The sequence below is a fragment of the Phasianus colchicus genome, chromosome 3 (assembly GCF_987193195.1).
Source record: "Phasianus colchicus chromosome 3, bPhaCol1.hap1.1, whole genome shotgun sequence".
NCBI lineage: Eukaryota > Metazoa > Chordata > Aves > Galliformes > Phasianidae > Phasianus > Phasianus colchicus.
Genome location: NC_143438.1, coordinates 68786314 through 68805351, shown reverse-complemented (window position 1 = coordinate 68805351; position 19038 = coordinate 68786314).

Below are 19038 nucleotides of genomic sequence, written 5' to 3'. Positions count from 1 at the left end.
CTACTTTTCAGGGAATCATTAAACTTTCACTAGGTCAGAGGAGGAAAGAAGATGAGATTAACTCTAAGTGGCTAAGGCTCTTGGGTAAGAAAAGAAAGTCTTGCTTTTCCCATGAAGCAGAGTGCTCCTTTTCAAAAATTTAAATCTTGAGTTGGAGGAAAGAGTGGAAAAGGATTCTTCTACCTGATGACAATCATAAGAAAGCAGTGAATTACAGTGACGTTTCCTTGTCTTTTTTTCTAGGGCCCAATGAATGTTTAATAAGTCTGGGAGGATGAATACAGCTTCTGCAAGATACACTGAGAAAAACTGTCTCTTTTCCATCACAGGAGAATGGTAATCTGGTCCAGTGGTCTGGGAGTGGAAAATGTAGGTTCAAGCACCTATCTGTATATAGAACCAGAATTATTTGATTCTAGTTGCACTTTGTTTGCATAAATATACATCCAGCTATGGAAGAGAGACTACTGAGACTTTTCTACTCAAGAAGGTCTGTCAGAGTAGTCTAACACCCAGGGGACGTTGGATGGCTGGAGATCCATGTGGGAGTAAGGTATTCCCCTCAGTCTAGAGGGATTATATAAATCTCATCATTTTCAGTTGGCTAATATGTGACAACTGATACACTTCCTGTCCTTGAAGGAATCCTATGCCTCCAGCCTACATCTTTGCATGCATTGTATATTGGGAAGTTCTGCATGCAACCAACCATGTATTTCAGGGCTGAGGTATCCTAATAGTCGAGTTCTTTAATAATAAGACAAATCTTTGTTAACGTAATTCTGGATTTCACATTTTCGATCTTCACTGTAGATAGCTGCATTTCAGGAAGGAAAGCCAGAAGAAATGTTGCTATTTTATATTGTTGCTAAGATGTTAAGGCTTCTGGATGTCTTCCAGAGGTGATTGTTAGTTTAGTGGGTCAGTTGCCAAGAAAACTCTACTGCTTGTATATACAGATTTTAACTTGTGATTCATGTTACCATTATTTCAGTGCATACACCAGTCATGAGATATTACATCCAGACTTACACTGCCCTTCAGGTAACATGAATCCAGGCAGCTAAGAACTTGAATGGGAGCTGGTATTTGTAATCTAGCCAAATCAGACTTCAGCTCAATGTATCTGAATAACAGGTCTGAAGCTATTAAAGTAGGTGGGTTTAGGGTTATGTATAGAAGATTTCTCTCAACAGCACCAGAATTACGTGGCCACAAATGGGGTCAAGTCCATATTTATAAAGTCACACATATGAAAGGAAGATTTTCCCAGCCATGACTCTGAGTATTCAGACAAAGATAGACACTATTGGTATTTATTCAGCTCTTCAGAGGAAGAGGAAACAAACAGGTCCTTGTCAAAAATGGAAAAAAAAAATATTGAAAGAAAGGAAAATAGTTGTTTAAATAGAAGATTGTCTTTCATTTAGAAAATGAGCTTGAAAAAATTGTTTCAGCAATTCAGAACTATCTGAAACTGAGTGATTCAAAATGTATCAAAAAGAAGAATATTATCCTTAATAACTCTTCTACTATACCACTTCTGGCCCAGAGTTTGAAAAACAGTCACCATCAGCAGAGTGAATCATCTGTGCTGTGTACAGCCCTGTTTGGCATCCTGCAAACAGTCATCTCCTGGGACTGTGTTCCAGTTTGCACATTTATCCCTACTGGAAGCCTTAGCTAAAATAAGGAACACCGTGTCTGCAATGTGCATTTACTCTGCTTCCTGACAAAGTAAGAGTAGATTAGATGAATACAAAAATATTTGGGGGCAGGATGCTTGGGGAATGAGGATATCTGAAGAAAAATCTTCGAAGCTTTCTAAAGACTGGTAAAAAATGCGATGCAGAAATGTGGTCAGCAGGGGAATCTTTGTGGAGATTTTATATATTTGGAGTCAAAGTTTAAATCAGGACTGAACGCAGGCTAGCAGAGGTTATTCCTCAGTTCTCATTTCAGTAGTTTACTCACTTTTTCAGATATGCCAAATAAGAATGTTTATTCACTATCTTCCATTTCTTTGCAGAGTTAGATAACTTTCACTGTTGTTTTTTTTTTTTTTTCTTAAGGGTTTTGAATTTACCCCATAAATAGAAACTGACATTCTAGGAAATGTGTAGTATGAAATTAGCTATCTACTAAAGAAAAAGAACTGTTATGGAACAAAAAGTTTTGTTTTCTAAGAAACTGTTGAGCAGTGTGTGGCTAAGTCTGGAGAGGCACTGAATACTGCATTTTCCATTGATGTCAGCTATTAGGATATTACCTTATAAATTACAAACTCATTGAAGTATTGCATAGTAGTAGTGAGTGGGCAGGTTTCAAATAGGTTAAGAAATTAATGACATAACAGTGCATTGCAAGAAAAGATGATGTTCTTAATGTCTTATTACTTTGTTATGTACTCAGAGCCACGATACAAAGTGTGATGAGTGTTTTTGCAGTGCTTATATGCAAAATGCTCTGCTACATCTATCCTACAATTCAGAATTATGTTAATTGTTCTGATAGCCAGGTAATTTTGAGGTACTATTCCTATTTAAAAGTCCTAATAAATAGATAATCAGTGAGAGCGTATCTGATCTCTGTTGTGTGCCTGAGATTGCCTGAAATAGAAATGGAATTACATTAATTCTGTCACTTCCAAAGGTGTCTCAATGAAGTAGCTTGTTCCCTGCTTGACAAGCCTTTCCCTGAATTATTTTCTAAAACAGAATACATTGGACTTTGAACTGCCAACTCTATCTAAAATTATGTGAAATCTATGTTGTCTGGAACCGGTTCCTTCATTAAGTGAAAATCACTTTGAAATGCCCTGGGTGTCCTTGATTTTTTAAAATATGCATTTGCTTCCTTCATTCAGTGATTACTGATTGCAACTACATTGAGGAAAATATGCAAAAAGATGAAAAGTGTTAATAATGGCTCACATGGGGAGACTCCCAGAAGCACTTTGATCAAAAGAATCCAAGTCAGTTCCCATTTAATATCAATAAATTGCTGAACTGTTTAAATATTCCAGCTTGTGACTCACTATGAAAGATAGTGTTGGACCTGAGCTATCTTTCTGTTTCACCCAGGACAGGACTAGCTGAGAACTAAAGCGGTAGGTTTCAGGGAACTGTCAGTTATGAAAAGTCTTAACAATCTATGGAATTTTAAAAACAAAATAAAATAAAATGAAGCACAAAAATGATCCAAATGTTTCACTTTTTATTTTTCTCATTTTCTTAAAAAAAGAAGTTTCTGGTTTCCCTTAATTTCTGCTCCAAATAAAATTTAATGCAGAAAATCTACTCATTTTTCAGCTAGTTATAGATTAACAAAAGGATAATTACTCATTGCTATGTCCTAATTGTCATTTTCTTTTATTCTGTATGAGGCTGAGATGTTTAGCTTCCAAAATAAGGATTCTGGACCAGGATGAGTTATTCTTATGGAAATGTACAAATGGTCTTACTATATGATATGCCCTTACTTGTTCTTTGGGCTTGCTGAGTTAAGTCATGCCCTGTGGAAAAGCAAGCACAAAACCTTCCCTTCCTCCACTTCATAGGAGACTCCAGGAAGTTGGTTGAGATGTGCACAAAGGGCGTGGGCAATTTAGGTCAAATTCAGGGATGAGGTAAGAAGTTTTGTAATGTATGCATTTCTTTGTAGCTGTAAATTACACAGGATGACTAGATCCTGTGATTTTCTGGTAGTCACTGTCCTGAATAAAATTCAGCTACTTCAGAAAAGTAGCCACAGCCTCCTTGTCTCTTGCCTGCATGAAGGGATATATATGTACTTAAGTCTTTGAAAGAAACAGGATTTATCTAGAAAGTCTCTGGATTTACATTTGAGCATAAGGAAGAAGAGGTTACTAATGTGCAGATGCATGTGTGAGTATCTCTGTAGTCCACCTCTCCATAAGGAGAACTCTTCTAAAGTCTCACATTCTTGAAAAAGTGGGTTTAATAAACCTTCAGCATCTTCATCTGCAAAAATAGAAAATAACTCTGGCTGTTTTGTATTACTAAGAGGAATCCCCCATGTTATTCTCCCCCCAAATTCAAACTTTCATGATTCTTGGCCCCACAAGATACAGACTGTGATGTAACTTTTATTACAATGCAATATCAGCAAAACTGTGCTCTTTATGTCTGTGCAATTTAAAAGAGGAAGGAGGAAGAATGCCCAAGTCATAAGGCCTTTTTTTTTTTTTGTACCTCCCTCAAGAAGAGATATGTACAGTGAATACCACATGAAGATGAGGGCACGGTGTTTTCATTCTGCTGAGAGAATCATCTTGGGGTGCTATGTGGATGTCGGGAAAAAAAATTATTATCATTTTAAAAATCTCCTTTACAATGGAAATCCTTTTTAATTTCTACTGCAAAAGAAATAATTTATCTCTGCTAAGGCTTGTTGAAATGTTGTTGCCATGAAACTGTACAGGCCGAGAAGAAAAATATATTTGTGGCTTGGCTTAGTTTACAGAGCTATGCAAGGAAGAAGAATGTATGAGCCATGCTTTTATTCTTCTGCACTGCCAGTGTGTTTCAGAGATTTCAGTCCACATCTGAAAGGGGCTTCTTGGAAATGTTATCTCCATTCCTGCTGAAAAGGGCCAAGTAAGTGGTAGACTCTTGACTGCAACTGTCCCCATTTCCCTCGTTTGAGGCTAAGTAGCTACTACCGTACATTCCCAGGAACAGGCCTAGAGAAAAGCTCTCTTCACAAACAATTCTCCTAAGCATATGTGCATCTCTCAGGGATACTATGCCCCTTCCCCCATATCAGAATGTGAACTTTCTTTAACCCAGCCCTTCCTATTCAAAAAAAAGCCTCTTTGACCTGAACTGTAAAGCAGTTGACCTTTCTACTTCCATATCCTTCATTCACATGCAGTTCTTCCAAGATATCTATGTGACACAGACCATCTTCGTCAGTGAATGCAAAGAGCAGTTGGTGTTAACAACTTAATGATAATTCCTGTGTTGTAAAACTTTCAAAACCTAAAGTGTATTTTAGAATGTATGAAATATGACATTGCTGTTGTTAGCTGATTGAGCATGCAGGGAACTGGGAAGGCAAGCTGTGGTCGGGTAATACTTTTAGGGGTGAAGATGGATGCAGGACTGTGACAAATTGTTCTCCTAAAGAGGGAAGATTAAGCATAAAAAAAAAAAAAAAAGAAAAAAAAAGGTGAAACAGACCTCTCCCTCTCTACTTTCGTACTATAAAACTTGTCCCTTGGTACAATAAAGAAATGCAAGAAACCATATTTACTTCCTTTCAGTCTCCCCAAATGGAGAACTACCCACAGTCACAGCACAGGAATGTCTTCAGAGCAAAAGCTACATCTTGCAGTTTATTTGGTGTCAAGTTTAATGTCCCTTCAACACCGTCTGCTGCTTTTGGAAAAGGGCTTTTTGATTCCACCGCTTAGATCCCTTAGACAAACATTTACTTCTGCTAAGAAGTGCATCTAAAAATGGCTGTTTTGTGAGTACGTTAATTCACTTTATACAGATGTAAATAACAATGTTACAAAAGAAAGGAAGAAGCTACTTGAATACCTTTCATTTTGAGTAATGCCAAATTTGCTGCTGCCAGATGCCATGCAGCTTGCACACTCCCTACAGTACAGCCTACAACTCATTTACACTAAAGAAAGAATTATGGCATAAAGTAGGCCAGCCAAAGTTCTCCATTTGGTATCTGGTATACAGTGCCATTGTATGTTAATAGGATTCTGCTAAGACTTGTTTTCTTCATCTGATATAACCTCTTTTTTTTCTCCACTGTTGCTTTTGTAGAGGGCAAAAGATCTTAGTGCATTGGCTGCTTGCATTTGTTCTGCCAGGCTCTGCTTGGCTGCAATGGCATTGTTATAAATCTCATTAAACAGTCAAGGTCAAACCAGCAACTAAGATCTGTATTTGGCTCTCTGCACATAGCAAATAAATGAAGATTTTGATAAATATCGTACATCCTAGAAGAGAAGTAGATTTCTTTGTTCTTATAGATGGTTCTAAACGAGCTGCAATTTTTAAGAAAACAGACAACCCATAAAATATATTGAAAGGTAACAGTCTTGAATCCTATTGCTGCATGAGTACAATACCAGCAGATGTTCAGTTAATGACAACGTTTTTGTTCATATGCTATGTGGTTCCTGATTCATGAAGCAATCTTAATCTAAGAGCATTTCTCTTTATCTGGAGAGGCAAGATTTTCCCCTCCATTTTCTGTGCAAGCTTTTGCATGGCTGGACATCAACGCCTGTTAACATTCACATCATTAATCCTGCAAAGTGAGACAGACCTTTTTAGAATAAAATTTCTCAGAAGGCATGTCCACAATTGTGGCATCCCCTTTCTTTTTTGTCCTTGAAGGTCTCAAAAGAGAGCAGTCAGACATCTGGGAAATTCCTTGCCCTGAGGGAATTCTTAGGTAGCAGAGATGTGTCAAAATCATCTCTCTGTCACTTGGCCACAGGTTTTCTCTCTGGCTAAGAGCCTCTTTGGCTGTGCCTGAGGAGTGATTCCTGGAGTCTTGCCATGCATTGAGGTCTCCAGTCATCATGTTTCCCAGAGGGACTGTGGGTGACTGTCACTGGGTGACAAAGCCTGGAGCTGGGACTGTTATTTAGATGTTGAAACAACCATGTGTCAAGCGAATGAAATGGAAGTATATTGTCATCTTTTTCTTTGGTTTTGTTTTTTTCTTTCCTCTTTCTTCCCTAGAAAACTCAGCCTCCCAGATCAGAGCAATATCAATGAGTTTTGACCATGTCAAAATGCAGGACTTGAGATTAGTTTGGTTTCTATTGTGTGATCCATTCTGAAGCAGACTTATCTGCCTTCTGCCATCTGTTCTGGCTGATAGTGGCAAGGGATGCCTCTGTGTGTGAGGAGTTCAGGTAGAATCAGACAGGACAAAATCCTCCAGAACGCAAATAACTTCCTCTTCATCCTCTCTGCTCCACAAAGACAACAGCTGTAGTGTGTCTGCTCATTGATAGATTACCTCCAGATAGAAGGTACAGCTGTCTTCAGGATGTGAATGTTCTAAATTCCAGAACAGGACAGAAGGCGTTAACTTGACAGAATGTGATGCTAACCTTCATATAGAAACTGTCTAAAGTAAATAATAGGCTTTCTAAGTTGAATAAAAATTATAATTAAAACTCCAAACTGAGAGTTGAGGGACCCAAAAGTGTAAATCATAATATAAATAAGTCAGGTGACAAGATTTCAAAATATTTCACTCATATTTATATGAACAACCAAAATATTAGGAATTTAGAAAACAAACATAATGAGCAACATTAGGAAAACTGGCAGTTATTTAATGCCTTTTCTGTTTGTTTACACTGAAATCTGTAGTGTTATTCCTTTCATTTTATCATGACTCCATTTCCAGCAGTAGACATTTTGTGCTGATTTACTTAAGGCTTACAATACACTGAGCTACTGTGGACAGCACAGACGCAAATTGGTTCCTTTTTGTCCTAAGTGGGAAAAAAAAAAAAAAAAAAAAAAAAAGCATTGACAGTAGGTAGATATCAAGTAATTGTCAGTTTTGGTAAATGGATATAATGCTGTAAGCGTTATTCTCTTTAAAACTGCAGTAGAGACTTCGTTTCATTCTGAACATAAGCAGAAGCCATCCTTGAAACACTGCAGATCTTTCTCACTCCTGTGGCTAGCAGAAGTTTTCTATTCCAGTGAACCATGGTGTTAGTGTCTCAGTTCCTATTCTGGCACATCCCACTATAAGCCATTGAATGATACTTTTGTTTATAGCTGGAACAAAATGGCTCCAGACATTTTATATTCATTCATTTTGCTCATAATCAGACTATACAGTTAGTAAGAAACATCTAAAGGATAGGTCCTTTTCTTGCTCAGAAAACAGATGGAAGCACTATGCCCATTATGTAGTAGATACCCTGACTGATTAAAGGAAAGCATACATTCAGGCTCTGAGTAATAGCTTATGTTTGACATTTTTACTTCCAAAAATCCCACACCAACAAAACCAGAGGAAAAAAATAGTCTGTAAATGAAGTTTACTATACTACTGTTATTTGTTACTGTAAGTTGAGCCTTAAGATATTGATAGTCGGGTCTTAACCTGTTGGCTATGGTTTCTAGAGCTTTAAGTTCTAGCTATTATTCTCGGCACTGCCCCATGTGAATGCTAAACAGAGAGAGAAACACAGACAAATATAGGCTGACCAACATTCTATTACTTTGTTTGTTTTCTTGATAACTTTTTTGAAGCAAAGCTTAGAAAATCCTTGACGACATACCTGAGATTTTCAATGATTTTTGCAGTGACACATTTCTGAAAATTGCCACTCGGCTCCAGCGCTCAGAGGCTGAGTGAAATGAAATTGTTTTTCAGCCTCTCTGGTGTGTAGGTTGCAAAAAAAACCCAACAAAAAACAAAACAAAACAAAACAAAAAACAAAAAACAAAGCCAAAACAAAACAAAACAAAAAAAACTTGGTTGTGCAAAAGGGAGGCTGAATCACATGCTGCATCAGGCAGCCTGTAACAGACCTTTAGAAATGAGAGACGTCATGTACCGTTTGCCAAGCAGCAGGGAAAGTGTGAAGATGACTAGAATGATTCAAAGCCCTTTTCAAAGCCCTCACATGCTTCATCATGTTCAGTTTTGCAGAGAGTAATTTCCTCCCACCACAACTTTTTGCTACATTCAAGTGAAACTTGAAAATTGCTGTTAAGTTAGGGTAGCACTAGTAGGAGATGCTAGCCCTAAGTTTGGTAAGCTTCACTAGCCATCAATTCTGAATAAGCTTCTGGGGAAAAGGGTTTATTAAGGAAGAAATTTTATGTTCATCTCAAGAAAGCAGGAGTTAACTCCTCTCTGTGCTCATTCAGGGTGAGGACACAAGTCTACGTACTCTAATGGATTCTTGAATTAGAATCTCAATCCTTGTCCCACTTCAGGAACTGTCACTACAAATTGAATTAATGTCAAATAAGATTATGGAAATTAGCCTACAGTGATAAAGAAGAACCTGCAAAACAATAAGATGAGAAAAAATGTGTTGTCCATTGTATATTTAGACCTGTTTTATCTATTTTGATTGGATTTAAGTGAGCAATTTTCAGCAACAGTTACAAGAGTCCATTCCTCATTACCAAACCCCAGACAGCAGTTACTCCATCCCACACGTGTCTAGAAGATAAGAATAGAGAGTATGGAGAAATAAGTATTTACTTTCAGTGATAGATCACTTCTTTTGTTATCAGCTTAGCATGCTAGCAATGTAATACTATCTGGTTTTAGAACAGATTTCCTACCAAAGTCAATGGAGAACTCTTAAAAGCATGATAAGGCCCTTTGTAGTTTTCTTATTGATTCCTGGGATAAATACTATCAAGTACTGAAGAGCTGTAGAAAGTTAGTCTCCTTAGTTTTTTAGAACCCCAGTAATGTTTTATCTTCAGGGCCAACAAGAGTAATCTCAAAGTAGATTACTTCCTGTCAGTTATGTTGAGAAAGTAATGCAGTCATTGCCATCTTTTTCTTTGGTTAGTTCCTTTGTACTCAGTGAGCTAAATTCAAACTTTTATTGTATAACTGGCACATTTAAACATTTTTATTTGTCTGTCTATAGTGCATGTTATTCTTTTATTGCTTTCAGCATGATGATGAAACAATTGCCTAGCCCATAGTAAAGCAGAGATGTGGCACACTGAATTGAAAGGAAAAAAAAAGTCAAGATGCTTTGTTATGTTCTTTCAAGCTTATAAATTCCAGTTCTTCTTCAGTATAGTTTTATAGATGAACAAGTGAAATATTTTAGTATAAGAAAGTATTTGGATTGACACTGCCAAAGAGTCCCACCTAATACAACACACTGTTTGAATGGACTAAGTTTTCACTGGGAGTTGTGAATCTCTTGAAACAAAAATCTTGGATTTTACCATGAAGGGGAATAATTAACACGATGTACAACACTCCATCTCTTATGAAAAAAAAAAAAAAAAAAGCACATAAACTGTGAGAAAGCCTTGCTGGTGCATGGTCACACTTGGTGGTGTCCATAGCATATGCCACTTTCCAGAGGTCATGGCTGCTTCAGTTCTAGGGTTAGCCTTTCCTTGCTGGAATTAATCACGAAGCTGACTGTCATCTTCCACAGTAGCTGATTATGTGCCATACAACAGACCAAATGTTTCCCGTGTTTACACCATCTGGACTGCATTTGTCTTGTGGCTATTTCCATCAGTGAACTTCTCAAAAGTATTTTTCTATCCAAAAACACTATGAATAAAACATCAGGTAAAACTATTCCTGTAGCCCAATCCCAATATTGGGAATGGGTTTAACTGTCACCTCCACGGAAAATAAATTTGAACTAGCTATTTTTTCTTCCAGACACTATGGATTTAGGAAGAGTTTTAATTAGGTTGTCTGGATATAAGATTCACGTATGACCAGGGGTGGGTGGAAAAAGACTGGCAAAATGTTGACAGACATCCGTGACAGCACAGCTCCTACCAGGACATGAGCGGGAGTCAGAGCAGGCACAAAGCTACAGTCATAAAATGGGCTTTAAGATGTGTGCATTTCTCACCTCCAGTCTTAAAGCCCTAAGTCATGGAACATTACAAATGGCTCTCTGTGAAGGAAATTTGTGGCACTGCTGCAGTTTATGGTCATGAGAAACAGTCCAGACTCTATGTGCGAAATAATCTCACAGAACTCATAGCTGAGGGAAGGATTACATAAAGGATCCTTAATGGAGTTCTGGGAAGAAGGTAGACAGACCGTACTTCAGCCATAGCATTTTATTTGGTGAAATTCCATTGCATCAAATCTCCTCTGTGTTCCAGGTTTTGTTGTTAAATCTATTTTTATTAACCTGGAATATGAAATAATTTCAGAGCCCGGGAGAAATCTCTTCGGTGTCTCACGTACACATTCCATACTTCCAGATTTACCGAGAGAAAAAAAATACTTTCTTGTCCAGAATGCTCTCTTTCTAGCTTTATCCTGCAGTGATTAATTACACTTGAATTTCAGTCCCTTGGAACCAAGGATTTATAATCGAAATGCTGCACAGTGTGCTACTTTTGACAACTCTGCATATCCAGCCTGGGCTTGTTGCCGCAGGTTTTGCTTACGTCTTCAAATGCCATGCAAGAAGCTGTTACGGATATTTTCAACCTTTCAAGACTGCACAGATCTTGAGTCATAGTCTTCTCAAGGCTGGTGGTGTATACTGAGCAGGCAGGAGAGAAGCTCTGCGCTGCCAAGCTGGCTGTGTGAGAGGAGGCTGCGTGAACACTGCTACTGCCTGGCTCCAACCCAGGTTCTCGTCACTGTTTCAAAGGGCTGAGAGCCCTCATTCTCTCAGGCACCTCTCCGTTGCTCTTGCGATCAGTGTCTCATTTCTGACTCCTGGAATGTCAGAATAGTTTCATAGTTAATGTGTGACCCGCAGGTTTTATTTCTGATTGTATAGAGCATGTCTTTGAAAATCACGTTTATTTCTGTGTTTGCTTCTATTTCCTCCATTGTTAGAGGCTGATAATAAGTTAGCTATTATAAATGCTTTGACATTTTCCACACTGCTGTCCACACGAAAGAAACTTGGCTACGCAGGAAAACACAGCAAAACAGACAGGGGCACCAGTGCCCAAACCTTGACACGAGCAAATTGCCATCCCTGGGCTGCTCTTCTCTAGGTTGCTTCTCCATCGTGCTGGCAGTAACTTGTTGCACACACTACCATTGCTGTTTCACAGCATCCAGGTTATCCCAGACACAGTGTTCCTGAGATAGGAAACATGAAACGGGATTCCATAATGACAGCACATGGTAGGACTGGATCCTTGCACTGGGCTCCTAGGTGAAGAGTGAGATAAGCAGTAGGAGGATGTGGGAGCTGGTCAAGAGAAGTTGCTGTGTGAGACCTGAAGGTGGGTGCAGAGGGACAAAGGCTATTGAGAAAGGCCTGAGAAGTGTGGGTGACAGTTACCTGCCTCACAAACAGTTCTCTTTCCTGCTGGAATCTTGGCATACCATCAGCTTCAAATGTCTCTCAGCAACTTTTCCTGCTAAACCAAAAGGGTGAGAGGGTCTGATACTTTGATGGGGTCACTGATGATTGCATATGTCCATTTTTTTTTCCCTTAATGATATTTTGCAATGCTGCTGGCATTCACAAATTATTTCTAATTTGAAAACATCTCCTGAAAGGAAGCTGTATTTTCCCCTGTCTTAGGAGAAAACACTATTGGGATTTAAAAAAAAAAAAAAGAAAAAGAAATCTCCTAAATCTCTGTGCTTGATTAGATTTCTTTCTTTGCATTTACTTGTATATTATAAGTACTCTTTAATTGGGGTGTTCAGACCAATGTAGGTCAAAATAACATTATTTGTTGTCAGGTATCACTGAGAAGACATACTAATGACTCAGAGGGCCATAAATATTTGTCTACAGTGCTCTGCAGAAATAACTTTTCATGAGTTTTCCTTCTTCTCTCATTATTTTCTAGGCTCATCTTAAACGGTAGCATGAGTTTTAACAAAGTACCAGATTTTCTTACTTGGCAGAACAGGAATTCAATGGGATTTGAAACTGAATGAAAGAAGCGTAGTAACTTCTTCAAATACCCATAATTAGCCAGGTCACAAGATGTGCATACGGCAGGTACCTATTTCTGTCAAAACCCTATTCCCTTAAACTTATGTTCTTAAAGTTATTCCTGAATCATTCATTAAATGCAGATTAGACTTGCTGTCTTACCTAATCAAGATTGCAGGCTGTGAATTTCCTAAGAATCTAGCATCATTAGCTCTTCAGTCACTGGAAGGCAATGTCTAGGAGTGATGACTGTCTGCGATGGAACTGCTCATTACTTGGTTCCCCATCCCTCTTGGGCAATTAGCTTGGAACATCCTTTAATAAAGCTTTTTTTTCTTTTTTTTTTCTTTTTTTTTCCTAAAGGAAATAGTGTAGCTTCTGAAATGCAGGGTATTTTTTGCTAGAGCAGACATATGACCCAGTTTTAGATATTTCCTTGTCTAATATTAGTAGTGAACACTTCAGAAGATACTGTTTTAATCAAAGTACAAAGGACTGAAGATAAAGATAAAGCAACTACTAACTAAATACAAAACATATTTTTCTTCTCTTGAGTGGATAATTCATTTTCCAGTGATAATTTGTTTACTGGTTTCTTATTTCTTATTTCACCTGGTAGGGAACCTGCTTAGGTAGGGGGGTTGGACTCGATGATCTCTAAAGGTCCCTTCCAACTCCTACAATTCTGTGATTCTGTGATTTCATATTCTTTCTAAAACAAATGATCTCAGGATGACAAAAATAAACACTTTTCCAAAGATTTATGTTACTGAAAGTATAATACACAGAATGAAAAAGGGCTTTTCTTTCTCATGAGTCAGGCCTGACATTTATCATATAGACAGATACACTGTGGTAGATAGACACGAGGTCCAGAGTCCAATAAAAAAAATCATTCGTTCATTATGTTGTATTATATACAGAGTTGCTATTAACAAACATAAATATTCCTCAGAATGAAAATGAACTCAGTGTTCTATAAGCTTAGAATTTTTTCCTTTTTGTAGCTTTTCTTTCTGAAAGGCAAATATTTTTCACAGTTTCTGTGCCTTAAACCTAGCTGCTCAGTGCTTGGAAAACCCTCTGAGAAATAAAAATGGATTTTCATGTGGGAATGATCTGACATTTCCATTTACCTGGGGGCTTGACAAGATGGAAATAGAGTTTTGTTCAACATAAATCAAGAGCTGGATCCTGCATTTAAGAACGTGAACAGCCCACTGTCCCAGCTCACTCCTGTCAGACAGAAGCCATCTCTGGATCAAGAAATGGGGAGATTTCATCTAGCTTGTTTTACCACATTACCTGTTAGACTGTGAGTTTGGAAGATACCCAAGTTCTTGTATGGAGGTTGAGGCCATGCAGATGTCATCTGATAACCATATCTTCATTGGTGACCTCTCTATTAACTCTACAGGGAACTGGCAGCCTTGAAAAGCAGGAGCACCACTCATGGCTTCCTTGTTTTTAGCCACTACTGTGGCTGTAAAGTTAAAGTGTTAAAGCAAGCGCCTGGAGTTCAAGCCATGAAAACAGCTCTCCTTGCATCTGCTATGGCAATGGGAGCAATGCAGTGCTCATTTCATGTTCATGTCTTTAGGCAGCATTCTGTGAACCTACAGTTCCTAAAGGTGATTCCTCCATCCTATTCCCTTCTAACTGCTCTTCAGAATAATTCTGTAGTCTGAAATCCAGAGGAAAAAAACATCCAAACCTTCATGTATTCAATCTCCTAACTCTACTCCTCAGGCCTTTTTCATGCAGTGACTGTGACAAGACAACATAATTCTGATTAATGGATGGAATTATTTGTAACTGATAAATCACATCAGAGGTTTCAGCTTTTCTATATTTCTTCCTCTGTGTGTTCTTTATCCCTTGATAAAGGAATGAGTTCTTCTCCAGAGACACAGAACACTAGTATATGCAGAGCAGAGCATGATGCGTGGGAAGTCACCAGGAACATTTTGCTTGTTCCAGGATTCCTGCATTTTATAAGTTTCATCATTCACTGAAAGTTTTTGTATGTCTCTAAAATTATTTTAAATGCCTTTTAAAATTGAAAATTAAAATATGACTCAATTTCTAAATGCTGTCTGGATATGGTTTTTATTACTAGTCAGAGTATTTAGGACAGTCTGGAGTCTGATGCGCAGAGAGTAGGAGGAAAAGATGTTTACCACCCTCATTTATCTGTAAAATGCTGTCCTTTCAAATCTCTCCCAAAAACACATCCTGAGTAAGGATGATTTTTCTTTCAAGTTTCAATTTTCATCTTTTTTTTACTGCAAAATGCTGTTCCTGATTTCTTTAATATGTTTTCCTTCTATGAGTATGTTTATTAATGGATCTAAACCAACAAAAAATATGACAAGTGCAACTATTTAGATGTCTTTCAATTTTGATTTGGATTCAAAGAATATATTTCTTAAGAGAGGCATTTGAAATTTATACCATTCTTTATTGTGCCTTTTTGAAAGAATATAATTAATAAAGTGGTGAAGAGATGCATCATCCAAATTGTACCATGCATACCATCCCATTAAATTATCTTCTCTCTGTATCAAGTTCAAGTCACTTTGTTGAGGAGTAATTTAGGGAGATGAAAAAGAAAGTTCTTTCCCAACTTTGCATAACCACAAAAGTATTTTGATACTACACAGTTTTGTAAAAGCAGGGTCTTTGGCTATCCTTGCTACTTCACTTTGGTAAGGACACTCCACTGCCACTGTTCTTCCCTGCTGGGGAAGGACAGTCCACCAGCCTCCATTTTTGTCCACATTTGGGGTGGCACATGAGCAGCAAAGAGGAGCCTTGACTAGTCTAGTGTCCCACTTCTTCCACTGGTGTGCCCTATTAGGTAGATTCTTCCCTCATCACTCTCAGCTAATCCTTTGGACCTGGCCTTTAGCTGGTTATGGTCTGTAAGAACGTTCAAGAGAGGGTCTATCTGTGCTTTCTGCGAAAGCTGCCAGCCTTGGCATCTCAGTCATGCCTCTCAGAGCCACCTTTCATGCTCTCTATTTCCATCATCATTATCCCTGGTCCAAGGACCCTGTTGGTACCAAGTCCCACATTTTTACTTTGATTCTGGGACTTCACTGAGAGAATGTGGATGGTATTGTGCAGCAAATTTTCCATGTCTCTGAATAATGACTGAAGTTGCAAGACTCATTAAAACCTGTCCTTCAAGGAAAATACTAATATCCACCTGTTTCTTACACACTGCCTGCATGCCTTTCTTTGTTTTAGGGTGTGAGTTCAAAAGGGAAGAGACCGCTTCTTGTTGTACATATACACAATGCCCATACAGTGCAATATTATGAAAATAGTGCTTGTATACTGCCTTTTTCAAAATATCCTGAGGATATACTTGTATTGTTTAATATGGTGCAGCACAATGATGGTCTTGCTGATCGAAACTGACTCTCTTCTGGAATTAGGAACAGCACACCTATATCATGTTAGCACTGAGCTCTGCTTGAGCAAACCATCAGTGGCATCAAGGCAGCATGGCTGCCCTTCAACACGTTACCATCATACTGAAAGAGGGAGGTAGTTAAAAATAGATTAAAAATATATCAAACACGCAGCGTAAGCAACTGCCACCAGGTTCTGCCTATGTGAGATGCTGTGTTTTGGAAGAGGGAAGTGGCTGATCTTAGAGGGTCCATGGGAATTCTTCAATAATGCTACTGCCTGTACTTTCATCACTGCTTGTTTCTGTGATATTAGACTTGGCAGAGCTGTTGCTTACAGGGTTTTTCTTTGGGTTAGGGTTAGAAAATCCTAAAGCTGTCATTTTGTGAGTGATACTCTTCTATAAACTGTTTGGACTTCTATAAATATTTCTGACTCCATGCAGGGCATTATTATCTAATCTCCCAGGGAACGTCTCTAATCACAGTCTACCCGCCCATGTCAATCTAGGACACATCCAACCCTTAGAAATAGCAGTGGAGAAATCATAAAATGTTCTAACACATGGGGTTGGCAGACAAGTGCGAGACAAGATCACAAACTGTGCAAAATGAACAGTTTGCAATGGAACATGCTTCCCTTTTTCCTCCATCAAAGAGGTATCTTATGGCTTCAAATCAACACAAGGACCTTTTTTTTTTTTTCCTTTTTTCTTCTAAGTAAATTTCCCTTTAATCAGAGCTACCTGCCTGACAGTAACACAATTAGCTACATGGGACAAAATATCAGCTTCTGGTCTATGATGAAAGTGGTCACCTTTTCATTATAGATCCATAAACAATTTCCCAGTTTTAATAGGTCTGATTGTTATGTTCAAATGGTTAAGTCTGCTGTGAAACAGTTCCAAAGCCTAATTATAACTTCTTTATATAAGTCAATAATGAGGGAAAATAAAGGTCAGGGAGAGCTGGATGGTACCAGTCACACTTCTTATTCAACTCATCATTCTGGAAATGGGTAATGAATGCTAGGGAAATTACTTTCTTCATCTCAGAGTTGGCCTTAGCATATATGTCTTCCTTGAAAACACTACCCATTGAGCTAGAGTCCAAATGCAAAGTGTGAACTTGTGAGCAGCCCACACATTGTCTTATGCTGGAGAAGATTTTTGAGAGGATTTTCAGAGGAAGTTCTCAAAGATTATCCACTTTAAAAAAAAGAGAGAAATGAGAAGTGTTCCCTGGTGGACCACACAGGTGTCTTACAAACACCAGCTTGCATTATTTAGTTCAACACAGAAGTACTTCATCTTCAGCAAACATAGAGCATTGGCAACGTTCCAGGTAAATAAGTTCATGAAAACAAGATGATAAATATATAGCTGATTTTGGTTGTCTTTGCTGTTACTTATTACTTAGGGAGCAACCCTGAAGCATGACAAATTTGATTAGAACAAATCGGAAGACATGGAAGTACATTTTCAAAACCATTTGGTTGCTTTCATGCAAATCAGACTCTCTTTCTACCCTCACTTTCCTTCAAAAAACACACAGTATTCCTACCCTGGTGAGTTGATTTTTGGTGTAATGCAAAGGTATCACGTGACAAGTATGACTGACAAACACAATCCACTATGATGATAGATAGTTACAGAAATTGACTTGTCCATTCTTTCACTCAAGACATGCCTATTTTCTTGCAGATCACTTTAGAAAACAACTACAGTGGTCTCATTCTTTATGCAAGATTCACCACATTGGCCTACAAGCCTTGTAAGAAGCAGGTTTTTTTTTCAGCAGTAATTCCCTGTAACAGTACCCATCTTGAACTCAGTCAGTTGTGTAATGTGACTGAGTTGTTTCACAGGCATCCGTGTACACGTTCCCCTGACCTACAGTCTCTTCTGCTCCACATCACCTCTTCAGGTTAATTTCTTATGAGTCCTAGAGAAAGGTCCACTCTAGGAGGATTTTGAAGAAAATCATGGTTATTGCTGTTATTGCTTTGCTTTATGTACTGAAAAAAAAAACCAAAAAAAACCAAAAAACACCTTCTGGGGAGAGTGTAATTCCAACCCATGTGAACTGTTACAGTATGGAGACAAGGATTACCAATTTTCACTTAAACATTAAGTCAGAAGCAGATTACACTCACCATAACATTTAGGAGGTATCCAGGCACTGATACTGGAATTCCAGCTGGGACAGGAATACTTGGATGTATAGCAATATAATAGCGTGGGTGTATGCTGAGCTGCAGTCTATTTATCTATACCCACATCTGACTAAAGCTGTCATTGCATAAACATCAGGGCAAGTTGGACAGCATTTCTTCTCATGACTCTCCAATAGTACAATGACTGTTATACAGCTTAATGCTCTCTCTCATTGACCTGAAGAGACACTATAGGAGCATTCCTGGGCTGTAAATTCATGTTGTGGATTATTTTAGGTAACTTGTTCAGTTATTCTAAATGTAGATGCTCATTCTCTCCCTTGGCTGGGATGACCTGAGCTTCACAAGTGGCCACACAGTAGAGCTGTCTATGTTTCCAACAACAAAAACCCATTATGTCTAATGATGTGCTTCTCCATGCCCCAACTTGAATCTCGACACTTCCGAGAAGCTGACTGTACTCCTTGAAGTCCATTCCAGATGGACTCAGTGAGGTTGATCTCTTTCCTCATGCAGGTGCTGACCATATGCTTAGAACATACCTATGTTATTGGACCACATATTAAATATTATCAGAGAATAATGATGGGAATCACTTTTTCCTCAGTTGCTCAGCATACGCAGCAGGGACCTCTTCCTGATGGATTTTTAGACATGTTGTCTCCAGAGTACTGTCCTGGACACAAAGTCAAGAAGAGCCTTCCTTAGTTTTGCCTTTGGTAAGCCAGTATGTACATGAGATCTTCACTGGACCACAGGAAGAGAGCAAAAATTGGAGTGGATGAAAAAATGCAAAAATATGTAACATCCTAAAATAG